This window comes from Elephas maximus, chromosome 9 (assembly GCF_024166365.1).
Source record: "Elephas maximus indicus isolate mEleMax1 chromosome 9, mEleMax1 primary haplotype, whole genome shotgun sequence".
In the NCBI taxonomy this organism is placed as follows: Eukaryota; Metazoa; Chordata; class Mammalia; order Proboscidea; family Elephantidae; genus Elephas; species Elephas maximus.
This window is the reverse complement of record NC_064827.1, coordinates 21,227,661-21,251,462: the sequence shown is the minus strand read 5'-3', so window position 1 is coordinate 21,251,462 and position 23,802 is coordinate 21,227,661.

Genomic DNA, 23,802 nt, shown 5'->3' with positions numbered 1-23,802 from the left:
AAGACAGAGATCCAGGGAGTAGTCAATGCCTTAGACAGCTCTGCCACCATTTCCAATCAGTTCCCTCAGAAATGTAACGTCATTTTAATTGGATCAGGAGTTGATTCTGCGATGAGCCAGCACATACAGACTGATATTGCTGTCCACTGTCCTCTACATTGTAACATCTGCAACACATGGAACTGTAAAAAACAATTTACGCAAAGCCACTAGTGGAGAAGGGACATATGGAAGTGACTGCCCAAGCACATTGGTATGTTGACATTTCCTGACAAAGCCTTCCACAAAAGGGAATGTTTTATGAAACTAACAACTCCTGCAGTATAGCAAGGTTGTTAATTGTTCTTTGGGGAATGCAGCTAAAAAGACTGTGAATTAATTTTTTTTTTTAACATCTGCAAAAGATAAAAAAAAAATGTGGATTAATGTTAAACATAATTACAAGGATACTTCTATCATCCCGATATTAATACCAAGATACACCTGAGACTCTATAAACAGATTATTTCTACCACAAATCCTTTACTCTGTTGTGGTAAAAAAAAAAAAAAAAAGCATTTTTTTTTTCACATTTAATAATGCTAATCACCCAATCCTTCAATGATTTGGTAAGAATTATACTTAAGACATATTTTTGCTGTTCTAAAGATATTTTCCTGTAAAATAGGGAAGAAAAAGACCTGAAAGCAGCTGTTTGTCTAAAAACAACAGATGTGAGATATTAATTATTACCTGAGTCGATGATTTCTAAGATTAAGGGTTGCATTTGAACCACACTTTGTGTTTGATTGTACAATAAAACTATTTCAGAGGATCACAGTTAGCTATCTGATCATAGTTAGAATCACTATTTCGTATCCACAGCCTCAAAAGCTACAAGCGTGCAACTATTATTCCCTGTTTTTCAATTGTGTGAGTCCATGGTTGAAATGAAAACGTAAAGTTATTGGATCTCAACATAGCAAGCAAGGAGCTAGGTACCTGACAAGAAAATATTTCAGTGTCCCATCACTGTTCAGCTGCTGTACTAAGTGGCTTTGGACAATGCTCCAGTGAATACTATAATAGCGTAAGACGGCAGGTGTAATGCTGAAGCGTATTAGTATGGGGTTGAGTTAGTTTAATAAACTTTCAGAGAATGAGAGAGTACAGGCACTGGAGATAACTTTCATATAGAACCCCTGAACTGGTTCTGATCAATTATCTTGGTAAGAACATCTCAAAATTGGCTCCTACCAACTTGGTTTTTTTTTCATACTCCTTGGGTTTTTTTTTTTTTTTGACTAAGGACTAAGTTAAATTTCTATTTAAATTCAAATTATAATTATTTTATATCCATTTCAGTCCATGTGGATTCATGCAGTTCAAGATTTTCTGCTCATAATACGCCAAAAAAATATTTTCTATTTATCACTGTGTTGATATAATTTTGTTCTGTTCATAATTTTGTTGCCAAACAGTTAAACGGTCAAATAATAAGAATGCTAACTGTACTTGAGTTATTCATTCACCTTCATGGTTCTAGGCTGCCAAATTCATGAAGTATTCTCAGTAGATAGTGATCTGCCTAGATTTAAGGAAAAACAGTGCGAGAAATCCTACAATGTGGTTATGGAATGAGATTGACTAATTGTGTTTTTTACTTAATTGACATGATGGCTTCATTGCTATGTAGAAACAAACTTATTTTCTCATGGTATACTCTTCTACAATCTGAGTTTACCCTATTTACTTAAATGTTATTTGCTTCAAATTCTTTAAGCACTACATCTCTGCTTTTGAAATGTCTCCTATCATTTTAACTTGTGTTTATTTACGTACATATCATCTTCTCTGCAAACTTGTAAGCATCTCAAATATAGTATCCAGGTCTGTTTTACTATATTATCCTCATTGCTGCCTTACAGCATGGGTAAAGGGAGGAAGGAAGTACATTTTCGTACACATTTCAGTCCATGAAATTCTCTCTAAATTTACTCACTACTCTAATTGCAATGAGTAGTGAAAACAAATATCTGACCTTAGAGGAGATTCACAATACTATCACCATGATACCAAAACACAAACCCACTGGCGTCGAGTTGATTCTGACTCACAGTGACCCTATAGGACAGAGTGGAACTGCCCCATAGAGTTTCTGAGGAGCACCTTGCGGATTCCAACTGCCGACCTCTTGGTTAGCAGCCGTAGCACTTAAGCACTACTCCACCAGGGTTTCCTATCACCATTACACACAGAGAAAAACAAGGACATTATTTTTTAGTAAAAGTAGATTTTATTTTGCCCTTTACATTTTGCCTACATTTACCATGTTTCAGAGATATCAGTTGGAAAAAATAATGTCAGAGTATAGTCCATTTGATAAGAATAATACTCATGGTTAGTTGCGTGTAGGAAAAATGTGTCCAAAAACACATGTGCACCTTTTAAAAGTAAATGGTTATATTCCCAAGAACAGATATTGGTTTGGGGTCAACTTTAGTTTTATTTTTTTTTTTTCTTTATATGTTTTGGATTAATTTATAATGTAGAAATCTGTACTCTTGTGCTGACTTTCAGTTTAGAAAGGAAAGAAAGTAATTATGCTTCTACATGTTTTAGCAGATGAAGCTGGTTATTTTATCCTTGTCTTTTAAGCTAAAATAGTTGATCCTTTATGGTATAACGAGTACTTTTATTCCAGGCTATTTAAAAAATCCTCTCAGTATGCAAAAAAAAAAAGGATTTATGAATGCAGACAGGCTTCTGGAAAATTCTATTTAGAAGACAGCACCTGTTTCTTCCCTCCTTTTGTAGTCACAGTAACAAAAGCATGGTTAAAAGAGACGTAGATGTTATCATGACAAAAGTATCTAGTAGGATGAAAAAACGAAAAAAGCAGGTTCGTACACGTGATGTGAATGAGGTCTAGAAGAGTAGATACCAACCAATCTGTGCTTCACAAAAAAATAAAAAATTAAAAATTCTCTGCAAAAAAAATGTAAAAGAAATCAGATTCTGAAGCTACAAGTTTTTATTGCCAAGCAAGACTGCTTTTCAGAAGCCTGCATCTGTTGTAAACAGACCAGACGGATATATACAGAAATAGAAAGCTTCAAAGAAAGGGTGTGATTCACATGCCTTGCTTTAATAGCAGTATCAAGCTTTCTTTTGAAGTAGATCGGTCTTCGAAGCAGGTGTCCTAAAGGTGCCATCAGGCTGCTGAAAGTCAGCCAGTATTTGAAAGCTTGCCACCTTGAAGGCCATTAATTGACAATCTGTGAAAGTCCAGCATCATGGAAAGGAAATTACACAAAGGGGTGAGCCTGGATGCCTCGCACCTCACCCGGAGAAACAGCAGAGGGAGCCGCCAATCTTTCCGGACAGAAGTCTAGGCAGCATGCAACTTCAATTATGGATGCTTAAATACAAATTTCGGTGGGCAGGAATCACTCTAATGTCTTTAATTGCCTTCTGGCACTTGATTTATGTAATTTTCCTAAATTATCAATTCAGAATTCTTTTGAGGAAAGAAAAAAATAAGAGAGCTTCTTGCTGATATATTCTAAAAAAAAAAAAATATTCTAGTCGCTAAGATTTGTGTGTTGGCCAAAATAGTAAGACGTCATGTCATGGCTCTTTGATAATGGCAGTGGGCAGTTAAACTCATTCTAAGCACAGATATTGTAGGCCTACTCAAATCCCTTCCTGTCTGCAAGAATTCTTTATCGCGTCCATGTAGTTAAATCTCTCCATCTCCCTTTCTGAGAATGTGCCCCAAGAATAAAGCAGGATTTGAAAGTGGGCCCATGGAGCCTTGTGAAAATTTTGTTAAGATATTTTTAAAAACTCAGAAAAATGATCATTATATAGAACCAGAAATATGTATTCAGTGTCAACTGCTACTTGAGATGAGGTGCATATCATCCCCATTTTTACACAACTGCCAATTGCCCCAGGCAATTCTTTTGAAAATACAGCAGAGTAGTAAACTACAAAACAGCAAAAATCTTGTCAATGCTAAATGGTGAGAGAGCCTCAAAAGAATGTTAAACTGGTTATTAGAAAGTGATTTCAGATGTCTGCTACGTACGCAATTAAATGGGGCGCCTTGACATTTAGGAGTATCTCATTGTATTTGCTGAGTGAGAGGCTATCCTCGTAGGCAGCGGCCTCCTTGTTTTGATTTCTGTGTTATGAACAGTTTCAAGCTTAACAGGTCTAGCTGAGGAAAAGATACTCATTGGGGAAAATGGCCATTCCTCTAACTACCAGCATCCTGGTTTTTCTGCAAACATGTGACCTATTTCTCATTTCTGTTACATTGTAGTCAGACCAGGAAAGGTAAAGATGTGAGGTTATTCACACTGACATTCACATTTGTATAAGAAAGAATACTAAATGATCCCTGTTAAAATGTCAGAATCAAAAAAGCTCTATGTGCCACCATTTCAATAAGAGTGGCACCTGGAAGCCTTGTGCTTGAGGTGGACATTTCTATGACATTTGGACCAATGCCAGCATATCTTTGAAGACATATATTCTCTATTTGAATATCTCAAGCAAACTTATTTTTTTTTAACTTATTTTATTTCTATAATGAGTACCAGGCAACTTCAAACTGAAAGGTTTTCAAATCATAGCTTACAAATGTTTTCTCAAGCAAAGATTATCTGTGATGTCTTTTCAGTCACAGACTATTCTAAAATCACAGTTATCCTGGTTTTCAATATACTTGGATGACTATTGCAAATAACATCTTTTAACTTTATGGGTTGAAATAAATATAGATTTATGGAAGAGGTGCAACAAAAGTGCAGAAGGTTCCCACAGAGCCTTGACCCAGCTTCCCCGAATGTTAATATTTACATATCCATGGTACATTTATTAACCCTAAGTAATCAGCATTGGTGCAATATTATTAGCTAAACTATAGACTTTATTTGAATTTCTCCATTTTTCCACTAATATCCTCTTTCTTTCCCAGGATACAATCTAGAATTACATGTTGTCTTTAGTTTTCATGTGTCCTCAATCTTCTCCAATCTGACAGTTCCTTACTCTGTCTTTTATAACTTTGATACTTTTGAAGAGTAAAAAAGGTAAATTATTTATTTATTTTATTCTACTTTAGATGAAGGTTTACAGAACAAACTAGTTTCTCATCAAAGAGTTAGTACACACAGTGCTCTATGACACTGGTTAGCAACCCCAGGACATGTCAAACCTCTCCCTTCTCAAGCCTGGGTTCCCTATTACCAGCTTTCCTGTTCCTCCTGCCTTCTGTCCCTGCAGCAGGGCTGGTGCACCCCTTTAGTCTTGTTTTGTTCCATGGTTCTGCTCAATCTTTGGCTGAAGGGTGAACCTCAGGAATGACCTCATTATTGAGCTGAAAGAGTGTCCAGGGGCCATACTCTCAGGGTTTCTCCAGTCTCTGTCAGGCCAGCAAGTCTGGTCTTTCTTTTTGAGTTAGAATTTTTTTCTACATTTTTCTCCAGCTCTGTCAGGGACCTTCTATTGTGATCCCTGTTGGAGCAGTCGATGGTGGTAGCCGGGTACCATCTCATTGTACTGGACTCAGCCTAGTGGAGGCTGTGGTATGTGTAGTCCGTTAGTCCTTTGAACTAATCTTTCCCTTGTGTCTCTAGTTTTCTTCATTCTTCAAAAGGTTATTTGCTTTGTTGACTCTCCCTCGATGTAGGTTTGTCTGAAGTTTTTTCATGATTGGACGTGCCTTTCTTATTATGTCATATCCAGGAGTGCATGATATCAACAGGACTCATCAATGATGATGCTAATCTTCACCACCTGGGTAATGTGGTATCTGCCAGGTTTTTCCACTGCAAATTTACTAATTTACTGTTTTTGTTCATGGAGAATGTCCTCGGTTCTTATCTTCGGTGTAGGAAAGAATTCAAACACTGAAACAAACAGTGCCAGGTGAGCAGAGGTTTATTAGCAAGCAGAGGGTTAGTAGTAAAAGTACACTTGACTAGGAAGCATCAAGCAGGATACTCAGGTAGAGGAAGAATCTGAGTGCCCGATATTTATTTTCTTAGGGTTTTATACCTTTCTGGTCTCATCTCTCCCTGTTAACGTTTAATCGCCAAGACAGGGACCACTATAGAGACTACTTCCTTGGCCTAAGGTTTAATTACCAAGTTAGGGACCTCATCAAGTTAGGGATTTATCAGGTTAGGGACCCTTATAGGGATCATTTCCTTGGCTTAAAGTTTAACTACCTAGGGACCATCTTATTGAGGAATGTTACCATCCCTTGTCTCTTCCTCTTCTCCAGTGCAAGCTCTCCCCCTCTCCCTTACATTTTCTTCAGTTAGTTCTATTAATTAGAAGTGAGTCACTAAGTCCAGCCCACAATCAAGGGGAGGGGAATGAAGTTACACCTATAGGAGGAGGAAATAAAGAAGAATTTGTGGACATATATTAAAACCAAACAGTAATTAATGAATATTTTGGCTGAGATAATTTAAGGATATGCAAATATTTGTTAAATTTATAGTGTATTTTTTATAGGAAGTATACAATTGTGTCTTGCTATCTTATGTAATCTGTCAACCTCTGCCTTTTATTTTGTGCATTTAGACTCTTTTTCACTTAATGTGATTACTGATATAGTTTGGTTTAAATCTCTCATTTTCTATTTGTCCTATTTATTCCTTGGCCCAATTTTCTTCTTTTTCTGACTTCCTGGGTTTTTTTTTTTTTTTTGATGATGCCATTTTATTTCCTCTGTTGATTTATTAGCTACAACACATTGTTTTGTTACTTTAGTGGCTGCCTTATGGTTTGTCATAGACATCTTTAAATTGTCACAGTCTAAATTTAAGTGATAACATACCACTATATGTGTACGAATCTTAAACAGAATACTTTCATTTCTCTCTTCTTCCTCTTTGGACTATTGATGACATACATTTGTTCGAGTCAAATGAAGAAAAATACCTGACTAAAGGCTATAATAAAAGGAAAGCTTATTATGGGAATAAGAACACAGTTTAAACTGGGGGAAAACACAAATTGAAAGCAATTCACTGAGTGCTCCCCTGAGCTATTCAAATACAGGGATTATAAAGACAAAACCACAACCATGAAAGACAGATTTAAAGGTATTATGATTGGCTGGTATTTACATAAAGTTGTTTACAAAGAATTTTCACTGGTAACTGCAAAGGAAAATTGTAGGAGGTAGATGTTGATTACCCACAAGTTTCCTGGAATAATTCTAAAAAATATATTTATAGGGCATCTCGACACCTACTGGCATGTTTTAATCTACATGATACATCTTGACACCTGCAGGCATGTTTTCTGAAAATTAGCAAAGTAGAAATGACTTTTGAGAAACGGGCAAGTTAACAAAATGGGGTCTGGTTGACAAAATAGGATTAGCCTACATTTCACCCAGAAGCCTCAGCCATGCCAAGTGCCTTGAATTTGAGAATGCTCTTTGTCACATTTTACTTTTGCATATATTATAAACCCTACAGTATAATTACATTAGTATTTTTAAACAATTATCTTTTAAAAGTGGATTCATATAAAAAGAAAATATTTAGATTATTTAGTCACATAGTTACCATTACCAATGTTCTTCATTCCTTTGTGAGAGGGAACAATACCGACCACTCACACAGAACTTATATGGATCTCACAAAGGAAGAAGAACATTGGAAATGTAACTATATGACTAAATAATCTAAATATTCTTCCTATCCTCAGAGTGGGACCCTGGTGGTACAGTGGTTAAGAGCTCGGCTGCTAACCAAAAGCTTGGCAGTTGGAATCCATGAGCTGCTCCTTGGAAACCTTATGGGGCAGTTCTACTCTGTCCTGTAGGGTCAGTATGAGTTGGAATCGACTCTACGGCAACAGGTTTGGTTGGTTTATCCTCAGCGTGGTTGTTTCCCTAGCCTCAGGTAGTTTTTTCACATGCATGTGCTGATCAGTATTCCGATAAATATTCCAGGATGCTTCTATGCAGATCTCCACAATTTTCTCTCTGTGCCATGCTCCTATCCAATACATTGTTCTATAACCCCTATCTGCTTTCTTTTCCATTAACTCTTAGATGTCTCTCCTTAACTCATGGTGTCTACCAGAATGTGCCCAGGTTTCTTTTTGCACTGTGGCCTGAAAACTCTTTCAAAGTAGTGAGCTATGATGATCATTAAAAAGAAAAAAAAAAAAAAAAACCCGTTGCCATTGAGTTGATTTCAACTCATAGCAACCCTAAAGTACAGAGTAGAACTGACAGTCATAGGACTCACCTATTTGTGTTCCATCTCTCAGGGTCACTGTCCTTTGTTCCCTGATGTTCAGTATCTTAAAACAACTTTTTTTGCATATATTTTTTTCAGTCCCTGTTGCACCAGTATAGTCAGAGATGCTAGACCTTCAGAAATTCTTTATTCCATATTGAATTCACTTCAGCAGTTATTTTAAACCTACTATAACTCTCCTCTTCTCCAAATATTTAACATATCTCTCTGGCCCCTCTCCTGGCTTCCAAATTCACTTTCACAGGTGCTTACCTCTACTGTCGTATGGATATCTGAAAGCAATTAAGTCAGAGTATATATAAACCTAAAAATTTCTCCACATTGCAAATTGAACAGCACTGAAATCATACAAAATACGTTGTCTGAACATTATTGAATTGAACTAGAAATCAGTAAGAAAATGGCATCTATAAAATTATCAAATATTTGGAAAATAAACAATAGACTTCAAAATAATTCTTTGGTCAAACAGGAGGTCACAAGCAAAGATAGAAAATATTTTTGAGTGAACAAAGTAAATGAACATATGAAAATTTGTGAGATGCAACTAAATCAGTTGTAATAGGGAAATTTGTTACATTAAATAACTATATTAGAAAAGAAGAAAGGTTTCAAAGCAATAATCTTGTCTTCCCCCTTACGACACTAGAAAAGGATGAGCAAATTAAAACCAAAGCAAGAGGGAAGAAGAAAAAAAGAAAGATCAGAAAGCAATGAAATTGAACGAAAAGCGTTAGATGGAATAAACAAAAGCTAAATAAAGAAGGAAGAGAGAGAGAGAACAAAACGCAGCTAGCAATGGAATGAAAGGAAAACACCACTTCAGGCCCAGGCGAAATACAAAGATTAAGCCCATGTTACAAGCAAATATACATCTGTACCTTTGACAAATTTTATGAAACAGGCAAATGTTTTGAAAGACACAAACTATCAAAACCCATTCATGGAGAAAAAAGTAAATAAATCTGTCATAAAAATTAAGTTTGTAACTAAAATGTTGTAACAAAGAAACTCAGGCTTAGATGGCTTTACAGAAAAAAAAAAAATTCTGCTAAATATTGAAGGAAGAATTAAAATCTATTTTATATAATCTCTTATCTAAAAATAGAAGAACTGATGCTTCCCAACATTTTTCACAAGACCAATATTATTCAAAAAAACCAAAACTATTGCCGTCCAGTCGATTCTGAATAATAGCGACCCTGGACAGTGTAGAACTGCCCCATAGGTTTTCCAAGCAGCACCTGGGGGATGTGAACCCCTGGCCTTTTGGTTAGCAGCCATAGCTCTAAACCACTATGCCACCAGGATTTCCAATATTATCCAGGCACTAAAAATAAACATATTATAAGGAAACAAAATTTTAGGCTACCATATTTTTACACAAATAAAGGGTGCCTTCTACTTTTGTTTACCAACCTCTCCCTCCCTCCTTGAGGTATTTTCCTAAATGCCACTATGTCAGAGTTTTTTTTTTTTTTACACGTTGCTGTAAAAAAAAAAAAAAATTTGGCATAGTGGCACTTACTAAAATACCTTGTAGGTGGAGGAAGCAGTTGGCAAACAAACATAGAAGGCGTGCATTATTTGTGTAAAAATTTGGTAATATATTAGCAAATACCAAAAAATATTAGTAAATCCAAACCAGAAATATTTAAAAAGATTACTACATTGTATCAAGTGGGTTTATCTTGGGAAGGCAAGACTGATTGAACATTTAAAAATCAGTCAGTGTAATTTTCCACATCAACAGACTGAAGAGTGAAAATCTTATATCATCTGAATAGACGTAAAAAAATTCATTCAACAAAACTCATCATCCATTCCTGATTAAAAACTCTTGACAAATTCAGAATAGAAAGAAACATACTAAACCTGATAAAGTACATCTAAACAAAACCTACAGTTAACATCATAAAAAAAAAAAAAATTTATACTTGATGATAAATCACTGAATGTTTTCCCTCTAAGATAGAAATAAGCAAAGGATTCTGTTATCACAGCTCCTACTCAACATCTTACTGGAAGTCATAACTATTGCAATGTGACAAGAAAAAGAAAAGACATACAGAATTGAAAAGAAAGAATAAAACTTTCTGTACTTACAGATGAAACAATTGTATGCATGGCAGATATTAAGGAATATACAACAAATTCTTAAAAGTATTAAGGGAGTTGATCAAGATGGCAGAATACAATGTTAATAAAATGAATTGCATTTATATATACTGGCAATAAATAATTGGAAATTATTTTTTTAATTTAAAACTTGAAACAGCACCAAAAAATATGAAATAATCAGTTCTAAATCTAACAAAATATATGCAGCATCCATATACTAAAAACTAGCAGATGCTGATGAAATAATTCAAAGCAGGCCTAAAGAAATGGGGAGTTATATTGTGCTCTTATATTAGAAGACATTATTTTTAAGATATCAGTCCTCTTCATTTTTGAAATATAGATTCAATGTAAACCAATCAAAATTTCATTAGGCTTTTTTTTTTTTTTTTTCTTAGTAACTATTGACAAGTAAATCAAAAAACCAAACCCATTTCCGTCAAGTCAAGTGGCTGGTGGATTCCAACTGCTGACCTTTTGGTTAGCAGCCAAATGCTTAACCACTGTGCCGCCAGGGCTCCTTATTGACAAGTAAACCAAAACCAAGCCCATTGCCTTGGAGTTGATTCAGACGCATTGCAACGCCAAAGGACAGCAGAACTGCCCCATAGGTTTTCCAAGGAGCACCTGGTGGATTTGAATTGCCAGCCTTTTAGTTAGCAGCCATAGTTCTTAACCACTAGGCCACCAGTGTCTCCTATTGACTAGTAGATTTTAAAAATTATATGAAGCGACAGGAAACTCTGGTGGCCTAGTGGTTAAGAGCTATGGCTGCTAACCAAAAGGTTGGCAGTTCGAATCCACCAGGCGCTCCTTGGAAAACCTATGTGGCAGTTCCACTTTGTCCTGTAGGGTCGCTATGTGTCAGAATTGATTCGCAGGTGATGGGTATGAAGAAAAAAGGAGGTAGAATAGCAAACGATTCTGAAAAATGAGCAAAATTAGACATGTTGTGTTTGATTAGTGTACTTAATACAATAATTGAAGCACTGTGGTGTTGGAGAACAGGTTGACATATATCAGTGCACAAGAATAGAGAAATCTAAAAACTTGTCATTGTTGTTGTTAGGTGCCATTGAGTTGGTTTCCACTCATAGCCACCCTATGTGTGAAAGAAGGAAACATTGCCCAGTCCTGCATCATCCTCACAATTGGTGCTATGCTTGAGCCCATTGTTGCAGCCACTGTGTCAATCCATCTTGTTGTGGTCTTCCTCTTTTTTTTTTCTTTCCTAAAAATATACCAATACCTTTATGGTCAATTAATTTTTTACAATTTAATGGAGACATTGTAGTCTTTCAAATAAATCACCACCATCCAATGCTGTCCAGTCGATTGAGACTCATAGCGACCCTATCAGACAAGTAGAACAGTCTCATAGGGTTTCCAAGGCTGTAATCTTTACAGAAGCAGACTGCCACATCTTTCTCCCTCGAAGTGACTGGTGGGTTCGAACCACAGACCTTTGGTTAGCAGCCAAGCACTTAACCACTGCATAATCAGAGCTTCCTTTCAAATAAATAGTGGTGGGATAATTGGACATCAATATGTAAGTTAATCAGCCTTGATCCCCATCGTTGTTGTTAGTTGTTGTAGAGTCAATTCTGACTTATGGCAATCACATGCGTGCAGAGTAGAAGTGCTCTGTATGGTTTTCAAGGCCATGACCTTTCAGAAGCAGATTGCCAGGCTTGTCTTCTAAGGTGCTTCTGGGTGGGTCTGAACTGCCAATCTTTCAGCTATTAGCCAAGTGCTAAACTGTTTGCACCACCCAAGAACCTAACCTTGATCTACACACAAATTAATGAATCTAATTATAAAATCTAAACTATAGAACTTATAGAAGAAAAGAGAGGAAGGATTTTTTTTTAAATATATATTGTATCACAAAAGAGTTCTTGAATACACCACCAAAAACATAGTTTCATGAAAGAAAACAAATGATTTTGGACTTTAAAAATGTAACATTCTGCTCTGTAAAGACATTGTAAAGAAAATGGAAACAAATCACAATAAAGGAGAAAATATTTGTTAATCTTATTTCTGGCAAAAAAAAACTTGAATCCAGAATATATATGTAATAGCTATGAGTCGAAATCGACTCGAGGGCACTGGGTTGGGTTAGGAGCCCTGGTGGTGCAGTGGTTAAAGAGCTCAGCTGCTAACCAAAATGTTGGCAATTTGAATCTACCAGCTGCTCCTTGGAAGCCCTACAGGGCTGTTCTACTCTATTCTATAGGGTTGCTATGAGTAGGAATCGACTCGATGGCAACAGGTTTTTTTTTGTTTGTTTTTTATGTGTCAATATGAGTTGGAATCCACTCAAGGGCAATGGGTTTTTTTTAATATATAATATTGAGCCCTGGTGGCACAGTGGTTAAGTGCTTGGCTGCTAACCAAAAGGTCAGCAGTTCGAACCCACAAGCCACTCCGTGGGAGAAAAACATGGAGGTCTGCTTCAGTAAAGATTTACAGTCTTGGAAACCCTATTGGTCATTTCTGCTCTGTCCTATAGGGTCACTACGAGTCGGAATAGAGTAGATGGCAACAGGTTTGTTTTTTGTTGCTGTTATATATATTATAATTATTATATATTATTATTATTATATTAAATAATAACCAAACAACCCCATCAAAAAGAGGACAAGAGTTTGAATAGGGACTTCACCAAATTAAATATGTACAGGAAAACCTGAGAAAGCTAGAAACTGTGTAAGGCAAAAACCTGTCAGAGATGGAAAACTCCAATATTTTCCACTAAAATGAATGATAGAAGAGTGGTAATACTGTGCCCTGACAAAGGTGGAAAACTTCTGAGACCTGAAAAAAATAAGGAAGTCCAGTCGAGTTCCTGCTCTGACAGGTTTCACTGTATTTGGCTACTTAGCAAAAAAAAAAAATGCACACTCATTAGTCATCAAAGCAATGGAAATAAAACCACAATGAGATATCCAAATGCTGGCAAGGATTCAAGGTCTCGGGTACTCTCATACATTTCTGGCAGCAATAAAAAATTGAACAATCACTTTGAAAACATTGTAGCAATTTCAAAGAAATTAAAACATACACTTGCTATAAGACCCAGTATTCTCACTCTTGGGTATCTATCAAAGAAGAACAAAATATATATTTATACAAAATACCTGTATATGTATATAGAGGCTTTATTCATAACTGCCAATAACTGGACATAATTCAAATGTCCTTTCAGTTGAATAATGGGTATACGAACTATGGTACATTCATGCAATACAATTTAATTCTACTCAGCAAGTAAAAAAAAAAATCAAATTACTAATACATGCAACGACATGGATGAGTCTCAAATGTAGTTTGCCAAATGAAGGAAGTACAATTCAAAACAGAACATACTATATGATTCCATTTATATAATATTCTAAGGCAAAATGATAAGAAAACAGATCAGTCACTGCCAAGGATTGATCATGGGGGACACAGTTGTCTATACAAAAGAGCATCATGATGTAAATTTTTTTTTAAAGTAATGTAACTTCTGTATCTTGACTGTGTGTCACTCAAGGATTGTACACATTTGTCAAAATGCATAGAACTCTATGCCAAAAAGGATGACTTTTACTTTATATAAATAAAAATGGAATTTAAAAAAGAATACTGAAAGGACATCATAATTCAGATTTCAATTTTGAGGTTCACGAGTTTACAATGTAATTTGCAGTTCCCATATTGATACTCATATTGCTGATTCTATTTTGTAAAGAAAAAATACAAAATATGTAAGACGAGGTAAATTAGGACAGCCACATGCACTATGTGTATCTATTTCTATATCTGTAGCTATCTATACATCCATCTCCATCTCTGTAACTACATCTATCTGCAGCTATCCCTATCTGCAAACCTTCAAACTTATGTTATCTTTAAGCATTCATTCTCTCATACTTGAAATAGCTTTACTTTTCCCTCTGCCTGCCCAAATTTTACTAGTTCTTTAAGACCAACTTCAAGCCTCTCTGAATTACACAGGTTTCTGTATCTTCTTGGACTACTACCATTACACTCTGCAGCACTGTTTTGGAATGGACCCATGCTAATTCCAATTTTTAGAACATTTTCCAGTTCTCCATCTTCTCTTCATTCAGTCCATTGCTAGAACAGTAATTGGCATAGAATATATGCTCAATAATATTTGATTAAGAAGTGAATGTAACCATTAATGAACAATACATATTTTAATTACTAACCTGCATAAGGCCAATTAAGTTAAGCACTCCCAGTATCTGGTTTTCAAAGAGAGATGTTATGGTCCAAGCACAAAATCCATTAACCCCTCCTCATCCTCGAACCTCTCCATTTTAGGGATAGGGCTGATCTCTAGAGTATGGTTCTAATGGATTTCTTTGGAAAGAGTGGGATTGACCTCTTATCCCCACAGTTATTCATTTGGGCTTAGCATAAAGAATTCTCTCAGATGATTAGAAATTCCACATCACAATGGCCCAAATTACCTGACTTCTTGTCGCAGGATGTATGGCAGACAAGTCAGCAATGTCTGTTTCGGCCCTTGTTTGTTGCTAATATTGGTAACTGTTTACAAAAATGTCAATTTTTAAAATGTTAACTTTGTACCCTGGGATTGTTTTGTTATTTTCATTCTATTTAAATATGTTTAATTTTGTGTTCTATTGATCCTGACATCCCATTTAAGTGGTGAGATTTTCTGGTTCCAATTAGTGATTTGGTAGAATAAATGTACACGTCTTTTGCAAGCACATTTCAGTAATGGTATATAGGAAACAGTTCAGAGAATACTGAGCATTTAGTTTTTAAAAATTTAAATATAAGTGATTTGAAATCAGAACCTCTGCTTTCAAATTCATCTGTGACAATCAGCTGGATGGCACTGTCAGTTTATTTAAGCTTACTAAGACTCACTTTGTTTTTTTGTTTTGGTTTTTTGTGTGTGTGCTTTCCCATAAAATGAGAACAATAATAATAATTGCATCTTAGATTTGCTTCAAGAAATATAAGTGAAAATTCAAACCCTCATTAAAATTAGTAGTAGAAATAACTACCACAATTGTATTAATATTTTTATCATGGTATTTAACAATATTAATGTAATTTAATACTTAATATGAAGTCATTGAGTAAATCAGTTGTATTACTTCCCCATTGTAGCAAAATGTATATAGAGATTGGAAATCTAACAAGGATGCTTCTTGGAATTAGGTCTAATAGTAACCAGATAGTGAATGATTCATTCCTGTAAGTACTCAGATCCTTATACCAGGCTCGATTTCATACTCGGTTGACTTAAAAACAAAAAACAGCAACAACAAAAATGAACTTATGATGTCAAGGGAAACAGAACATACTGTATAACTTATGTCTTTATCTGGGAAATGAGTGTTCCCAGAAAACTCTTCAATAATTCTCAGGTGTATGTCTCGCTTTTCCTCTAGTGCCTGAGTTCACCATATATCTGCTAAATTAACAGCACCCTAATAGGGTTTCTGATTTTTCCAGGGTGAATGGTGATAACTTACTCTGGATTGTCTCTCTTTAGTTTTTTTTATACCCTAAGCTGAAGGCAACACAGATCTTATTAAGTTCAGAACTACATACAGAGAAAAAATAATCAAGCTCTAGAACAAAACATATATATATATATCCCTGTCTAATCTCTTCTGTTTTGTTTTGGCTTCATGTATCCAACCTCATTCTGCCGCTGGCAATGACTTGCATACTGAGTTTTGTTATAGCGATGATCCCCAGCTAAAATACGCTTGGTGGACATTTCACTTTTAATTTTTTTCTTTAAAATATCCGTTTGGCTATAGAGAGTGTATTTAAATTATCTTTGGAAAAATTAAAATATTTATTCACAATGCTACCATATTAAATATACTTCCCATGCTTATACTTTGAATAATTTTTTTGCTCATGCAACTGATTAATGTCTTCAGGAATAACTCATCACTTTGCCAGGAAGAGTTTGACTTTTATATATATTGAACTAGAGAAAAAGCAGCAAGCATTCTTCATTGATGCCTGTTGAGGCAGGATCCACAATCGCCACCAAAAGACCACAGACATGCTCTAACAAACAGCACGTGGGAAATGCCTTACTCACATAGAGAAGAGACAGAGCAAGATCACCTTCACTACTGGGCACCGGGCTCTCACGGCCAGGAGGCTCGTGCTGTGTATGGCCAGCGCAGCATGGATGTTCTACGTTCACCCCTCTTGTGCCATAGTAGGAGAAACCCATTCCCTCCCTGCCAGGAACAGATATAGAAGTGGGGTTGGCTAGGTGCCATGTGGTGTCAGCACATGTGCAAAAGACGGAGAAAATCAATGTGTGCCCAGAATAGGGGGAAGACTTCCCTGATAAGGAGAAAGCACTGGGAGAGAGCAAGCGACCCAATTCTCAGCCTCCTTGTCAGAGAATGTGTTCTGGGCTCAAGGCCTTTACTGTGGCATTCTAGGTGAGAGGCAGAGAGGCAGGTCATTCCACCAATGATGCCTGTATTACTGAAACTTTCAACATATCCTTTCCCTTTGAAATTTAAAAGAATTTATTTCAAACATAGCTTATCACTCTGTTGAGTGCTAAGATTCATCTCACATTAGTGTATGTAAAAATAAATGCATATGTTTATAGTAAGTTGAGTGCTAAGATTCATCTCACATTAGTGTATGTAAAAATAAATGCATATGTTTATAGTATAATAGTAAATATTTAATAGAAATTAATTAATTCCAGTCACTAGTCTGTTAGAACCTACATTAAGGATTTATGTGCAGCTGTTAAAGGAAATATTTCCAGATGTGTCCTTGTGCTTTACTTAATTTTTAAATCATAATTTTTTGTTGATTTTCCCCAAATCAGGAACCAAAATTAGAAAGCAGCATCAGTGCCCAGGTATCCCTAAACCATACTAGTGACCTCAACTATACACTGTCCCCAAAATCTCGTATTACTGCAGTCTAAGACTATTAAACTGAAATAATAGAAGCATGGCTGATGCACCTCCGAAGTTTCACTCAACCTTCTAGAAAGACACTAGGCAAGTGTGGATGATTTCAGCACTTCAAGCAGGTAAAGTACTCATATGGGTGATGCTATTGTAAGTGTATTTCTGGCCTTAATTTTTACTGAACTCAAATTTTAAGTTTTTGAATTGTTATGGCATAAATATTTCAGAAATACTTTTTGTCTTCTCTTGACAGCAATCTTATGCTTTGCATTTCAGACTATGACTAGAATTTAACATAATTTTAAGAAAACTACTTCACCAAATAGCTTTAGAATATACATTTTTATTATTTATTAAATTTTTCCATACTTGTCATTATCACAAGGTTATATAATTAAATAAAATTCAAAATGAAAATGACATTTTCTTCTTATATCTCTAAATATGAACAAATCTGACTTGGAAGAATTACAGTCAGAATACTCCTTAGAAGGGAGGATGGCGGGACTTCATCTCATGTACTTTGGACATATTATTAGGAGGGACCAGTCCTTGGAGAAGGACATCATACTTGGCAAAGTAAAGGGTCAGTGAGAAAGAGGGAGACCCTCAATGAGATGGGTTGACACAGTGGCTGCAACAATGGGCTCAAGCATAGCAGTGATTGTGAGGGTGGCACAGGACCCAGCAGTGTTCGTTCTGTCATACGTGGGGTGACCAAGAGTAGGAACTGACTTAACGACACCCACAATACAACATTAATACCACAGTAATAGTCATCAGCTCTTGGGCATATACTAAGTGCCACATCTACTTGTCGTTTTATATTTATCATTTTATTTAATATTACAGCAACCATATAGTCAGGTAGTGTTACCCTGATTTTCCAGATAAGAAAACTAGGTTCAGCAAAGTTATTCAACAAGATTAATATGACAGTGCTTCGCAATGGAAATCCAAGTGTTTCAGATGCCAAAGTTTAAGCCTTAACCATTAGCCTACACTGCCTTATAGGCCACTGTCTGATGTTTGAAGAAGGAAAGAAAAAAAGGAAGAAAAACGTACTTTCAGGTTCAGCCATCATGCAACCGATAATTTCACCTCCCGTCTTTCAACTATTACTGTGCTCAATTACATAGACTGGCTGAAGAATTTATACCCCAGTATTACATTTTTACTTATTTGTATGTTTCAGAAATCCTCAATATACATTTTTGCTATAATAATGCTGGTAAATATTCTTTAATTAACATAAATTTTAATTAATGATAAATTTCTATTGATGACTTAGATTATATGTAGAATTTGCTCCCTACTGTTCCTTTGTCAGAAACCCTGGTAGAGTAGTGGTTAAGTGCTATGGCTGCTAACTAAGAGGGTGGAAGTTCAAACCTACCAGGCGCTCCTAGGAAACTCTACGGGCCAGTTCTACTCTGTCCTATAGGGATGCTATGAGTCAGAATTGACTCGATGGCAGTGGGTTTGGTTTTGATTTGGTTACTTTGTCAGTGCCACATCTCATTGCAAATTTCAAGATTTCCGTATTCTAAGCTCAGTATTTCCCTGTTATGGTGCCATATAAGTATCTTTGAAAAAAAATTTGCAGTGAAACTCATCTTTGTTTCAAAGAATAAAAATCTTCTTTCCATAGTTGTATTGCAGAATGATGTGGTTTTTATATAACAGAGGATTGAAACTTTAGATGTGAATCATATATGTCTACAACTATTTTTTAAATGCCAATTCATTACCAGTTAAATACGTCCTTTCATTTATGAAGCAAATGCTGTAAACTGTGTGGGATAGTGGGGGATAGCTGTTTCTCACGTTAGAGGCCAGACCAGACTGGGTTGGGTCTGCCCACGTGAGCAGCATGCTGCAATGGCTGTCTTGGGGTTTGGATCATTTCTAAAGTCACATAACTCAAAGTGTACTCCAAAGTATGCGTATAGCCAAGGAGGCTGGAATAAGAGTGCCACCTGATCAAGGCTCTCTAAACTAGATAATGAAAAACTAAATGATTAAGGTTCTCTTCAGGAGTAGTTTGAATGGGAAATAAGAGTGAGCCAGTAATTGGTAGTGAGAACAGAGGATGAATACCATACATAGAGACAAGAGTAACCAGAATTCATGCGTGAGCAGAAATCCAGAGTTCATGGAAGATCTCAGAGTAGCTGAATCACCAACCACGTACACTAGAATAGGGAGCAGCATGTACTCCTGGACTGGCAAATAGGGTATGTCAATAGGGCTGCTTTGGGTTTTGCATCCCTTCCTCCCCTCAATCCAGATCCTCAGACAATTGCAACTGTTTGCTCTCTAGATTTTTCAATTCACAAAATTCCTTAAATAAATCCCAGGAATTACATCTGTGGAAACTAAAAGTACTTGCCTGGCATCGAAGCCTATAAAGACTCGATTAGGCATCAAGGGAAAGACAGGGGATAATAACACTAGAAAATCTATGGTCTACAGTTAAATGAAGTTTGAGAGGGGAAATTTAGGCACAAGGTACAAAATGAATATATAAAAGATCAATCCAAATACACTGGATACACAGTATTAATTTTACGCTGCTCCTATTACAACAGAGGAGGGGCAGTTTCTAAAAAAGCATTATAAAAATCTGGAAAATAACTACCTTGAACACTGATCAATAATATTGAAACCAAACTTTAATTTAAACTTTCTTATCAAATATAATTCAAATAAAATTTTAACTGTATTCATTTTCACAATGAGAAATGCAATTTTTCAAAAAATAGTTAATGCTTGTTCATTTCATCCAAAATAGTATATTAAACTTTTTTGTTTATGCTAAGTGTTTATTCTAATCATTAGAAATTTTTCTTTATTATGTTTAACTTTTCAGAAAAAATGTACAAAAATTTTGCCGAATTGAGAAGCGAAAAAAATTAATGAAGCAATTTGAATTACTAAATGAATGTCCTGTGAAGTCTGTGAAATATTGTCTACTTTATCATTTGGCAGAAAAAAAATTACATTTTTGGAAATATCTTCAATTTATATAAGATACTCATAACTTGAAAAATTATGGAAGTGGGCGGGGCCAAGATGGCTGACTGGGTAGACGCTACCTCGGATCCCTCTTGCAACAAAGACTTGGAAAAACAAGTGAATTGATCACATACATGATAATTCACGAACCCCCACCATCAAACACAGATCTAAAGAGTTGACCTGAGTGACAGAGACTGAGAACGAACAACCACGGGGAAGCAGCGACTGTTTTCGGAGCCTGGAGCCAGGGTCCCTGTCAGGAAACCTTGGTGCCGGGCTTTGGACTGGGAGCAGGGGAGCTGAGCAAGGCATCCTGAGATGGCACAAATACGGGGGGCAGCCCTAGCCCCCTGAACTGACCTCGGGGGAAGCCCAGCCAGTGCATGCAGGCAGCGCAGCGATGCGGCTGACAGGAGGAGAAGTCACCGGGAGGCAGCGACTGGTTTTGGAGCCGGGAATGCGGCATCCCATCTGGGGAACCTTGGCGTGGGGCTTTGGACTGGGAGCGGAGGAACTAACCACGGCTTCTGAAACAGCGCAAGCACGGGACTCGGGCCTGAACCTCAGGGGCAAGCTCTACCCAGCCAGCGCACACAGTCCACAAGCCCCCACTTGGGAATCTCAGATAAAACAGTCATCCCAAGCAAGATAAGTAACTTTGTCTATATTCCAGGGTGCTTTTTTTTTACTCTCTCCTATTTATCTGAACCCTCTCCTCCCCTTCCCAGGCGGCTTCATTAACATTGGAATTTCCTGAGCGAGAGAGTAAACTGCTCTGTGGTTTTTCTTTCTTGCTTGCTTTTTTTTTTTTTTTTGGTCTTTTCCTGACCCATTCTCCTGGCCTGAGAGAAGCAGCTACAAAAAACCCAGGGACCAAAAATCCTTCCCTAATTGGACCAAAAACACAGAACCAGCTCCAGCCAAGCATATGTGATCCACAGTCTTGGGCTTTCATCTCTACAGGGAACAAGGTGGCTATTATAATGCAAAGGCTTTCTGATAGGGATCTGACTGTAATTCTTTTAGCAGATTACTGGAAAGACAAGTTTCCCAGGTCTGATACCTCTGCCTATTCAACAGAGCCCTTACTGACCCACAACAGGGAACTGAGAGATGAAGCTCCTCCCAGACCACCTAGCCTCCTGCCTTAGGGGTCTAAGGAGGGTGACACCTACCAATCTGTAGAGGTACTTGCATTGAGGGCCTAAGGTACAGCTGCAGAGCCCAGCCACCAAGGTACTTAAGGAATAGAGACACACCTACCTCACTGACACTTGGGGGAAGCCTGTCAGCATCCTGCCCCACTGGAGTGTGAACCCCTGCTGCTACTAGAATCTGGTGCACACAACTATCACCACTACTTCTCTAGGTGGATAGGTGACAGTCTGCACCACACACTTGGTGACCCAAAATCAGATTCTACTCAAGAATAGTGAATGGATTCTTAGTCTTATATATCTGGTAACAGCCCAAACCAACTGGTAATAAGACATAAGTGAGTCAAGGGCTACAACAATCAAGACAGCGCAATCTAGTAGCCCATCTACGTATATTGAAAGAAAACAAAACAAGATAAGACTCAGTGAGCAAATATAGAATAAATCACTACAATATCTTAGTGGTGGCTCAGAGACAGCAGTCGATATCAAACCACATAAAGAAGCAGACCATGATTGCTTATACAATGCCCCAAACTAAAGAATCTAAATCTTTCGCAAATGAAGATACACTCCTGGAATAGCCAGATGAAAAATATAAAAAAATAATTTACAGAATGCTTCAAGACATCAGGGATGACCCCAAATATGAAATAAGGCAATCTACAGAAAAAGCCAAGGAACACACTGATAAAGCAGTTGAAGAACTCAAAAAGAAAAAATTAATAAGTTCCAAGAACCCATAGAGAGACAGCATTCAGAAATCCAAAAGATTAACAATAAAATTACAGAATTAGACAACGCAATAGGAAGTCAGAGGAGCAGATTCGAGCAATTGGAATGCAGAGTGGGAAATCTGGAGGACCAGGGAATTGACACCAATATAGCTGAAAAAAAAATCAGATAAAAGAATTAAAAAAAAGGAAGAAACACTAAGAATCATGTGCGACTCTATCAAGAAGAATAACTTGCGTGTAATTGGAGTACCAGAATAGGGAGGGATAACAGAAAACACAGAGAGAATAGTTGAAGACCTACTGGCAGAAAACTTCCCTGACATCATGAAAGACGAAAGGATATCTATCCAAGATGCTCATCGAACCCCATTTAAGATTGATCCAAAAAGAAAATCACCAAGACATATTATCATCAAACTTGCCAAAACCAAAGATAAAGAGAAAATTTTGAAAGCAGCCAGGGAAAAAGAAAGGTCTCCTACAAAGGAGAATCAACAAGAATAAGTTCAGAATACTCAGCAGAAACCATGCAGTCAAGAAGGCAATGGGATGACATATACTGAAGGAGAAAAACTGCCAGCCAAGGATCATATATCCAGCAAAACTCTCTCTCAAATATGAAGGCGAAATTAAAACATTTACAGATAAACACAAGCTTAGAGAATTTGCAAAAACCAAACCAAAGCTACAAGAAATACTAAAGGAAATTGTTTGGTCAGAAAACCAATAATATCAGATACCAGCACAACACAAGGTCACAGAACAGAACGCCCTGATACCAACTCAAATAGGGAAAACAAAAAAACAAATTAAGATTAATTTCAAAAAGAAAAAAACACTCAAACCAGGGAATCATTGAAGTCAATATGTAAAAGATCACAATAATGAAAAAGTGGGACTAGATACAGGTGGCATAGAACTGCCATATGGAGAGTGATACAAGGCGACATAGGACAATACAAGTTAGGTTTTTACTTAGAAAAATAGGGGTAAATATTAACATAACCACAAAGAGGTATAACAACTCCATAACTCAAAATAAAAAACAAGAAAAACAAAACGACTCAGCAAACATAAAGTCAAATACTATGAAAATGAATTCAACAACATATCAAAAAAATAATAAATCACGACCAAGTGGGATTTATACCAGGTATGCGATTTTTTTGTTGTTGTTGTTCTTCTCAGTTTTTACTATTTCTCAAGATCTTATAATAGTGGTCTTATACAATATTTGTCCTTTTGCCTCTGACTAATTTCGCTCAGCATAATGCCTTCCAGGTTCCTCCATGTTATGAAGTGTTTCACAGATTCGTCACTGTTCTTTATCGATGCGTAGTATTCCATTGTGTGAATATACCACAATTTATTTACCCATTCATCCGTTGACGGACACCTTGGTTGCTTCCAGCTTTTTGCTATTGTAAACAGAGCTGCAATAAACATGGGTGAGCATATATCTGTTTGTGTGAAGGCTCTTGTATCTCTAGGGTATATTCCGAGGAGTGGGATTTCTGGGTTGTAT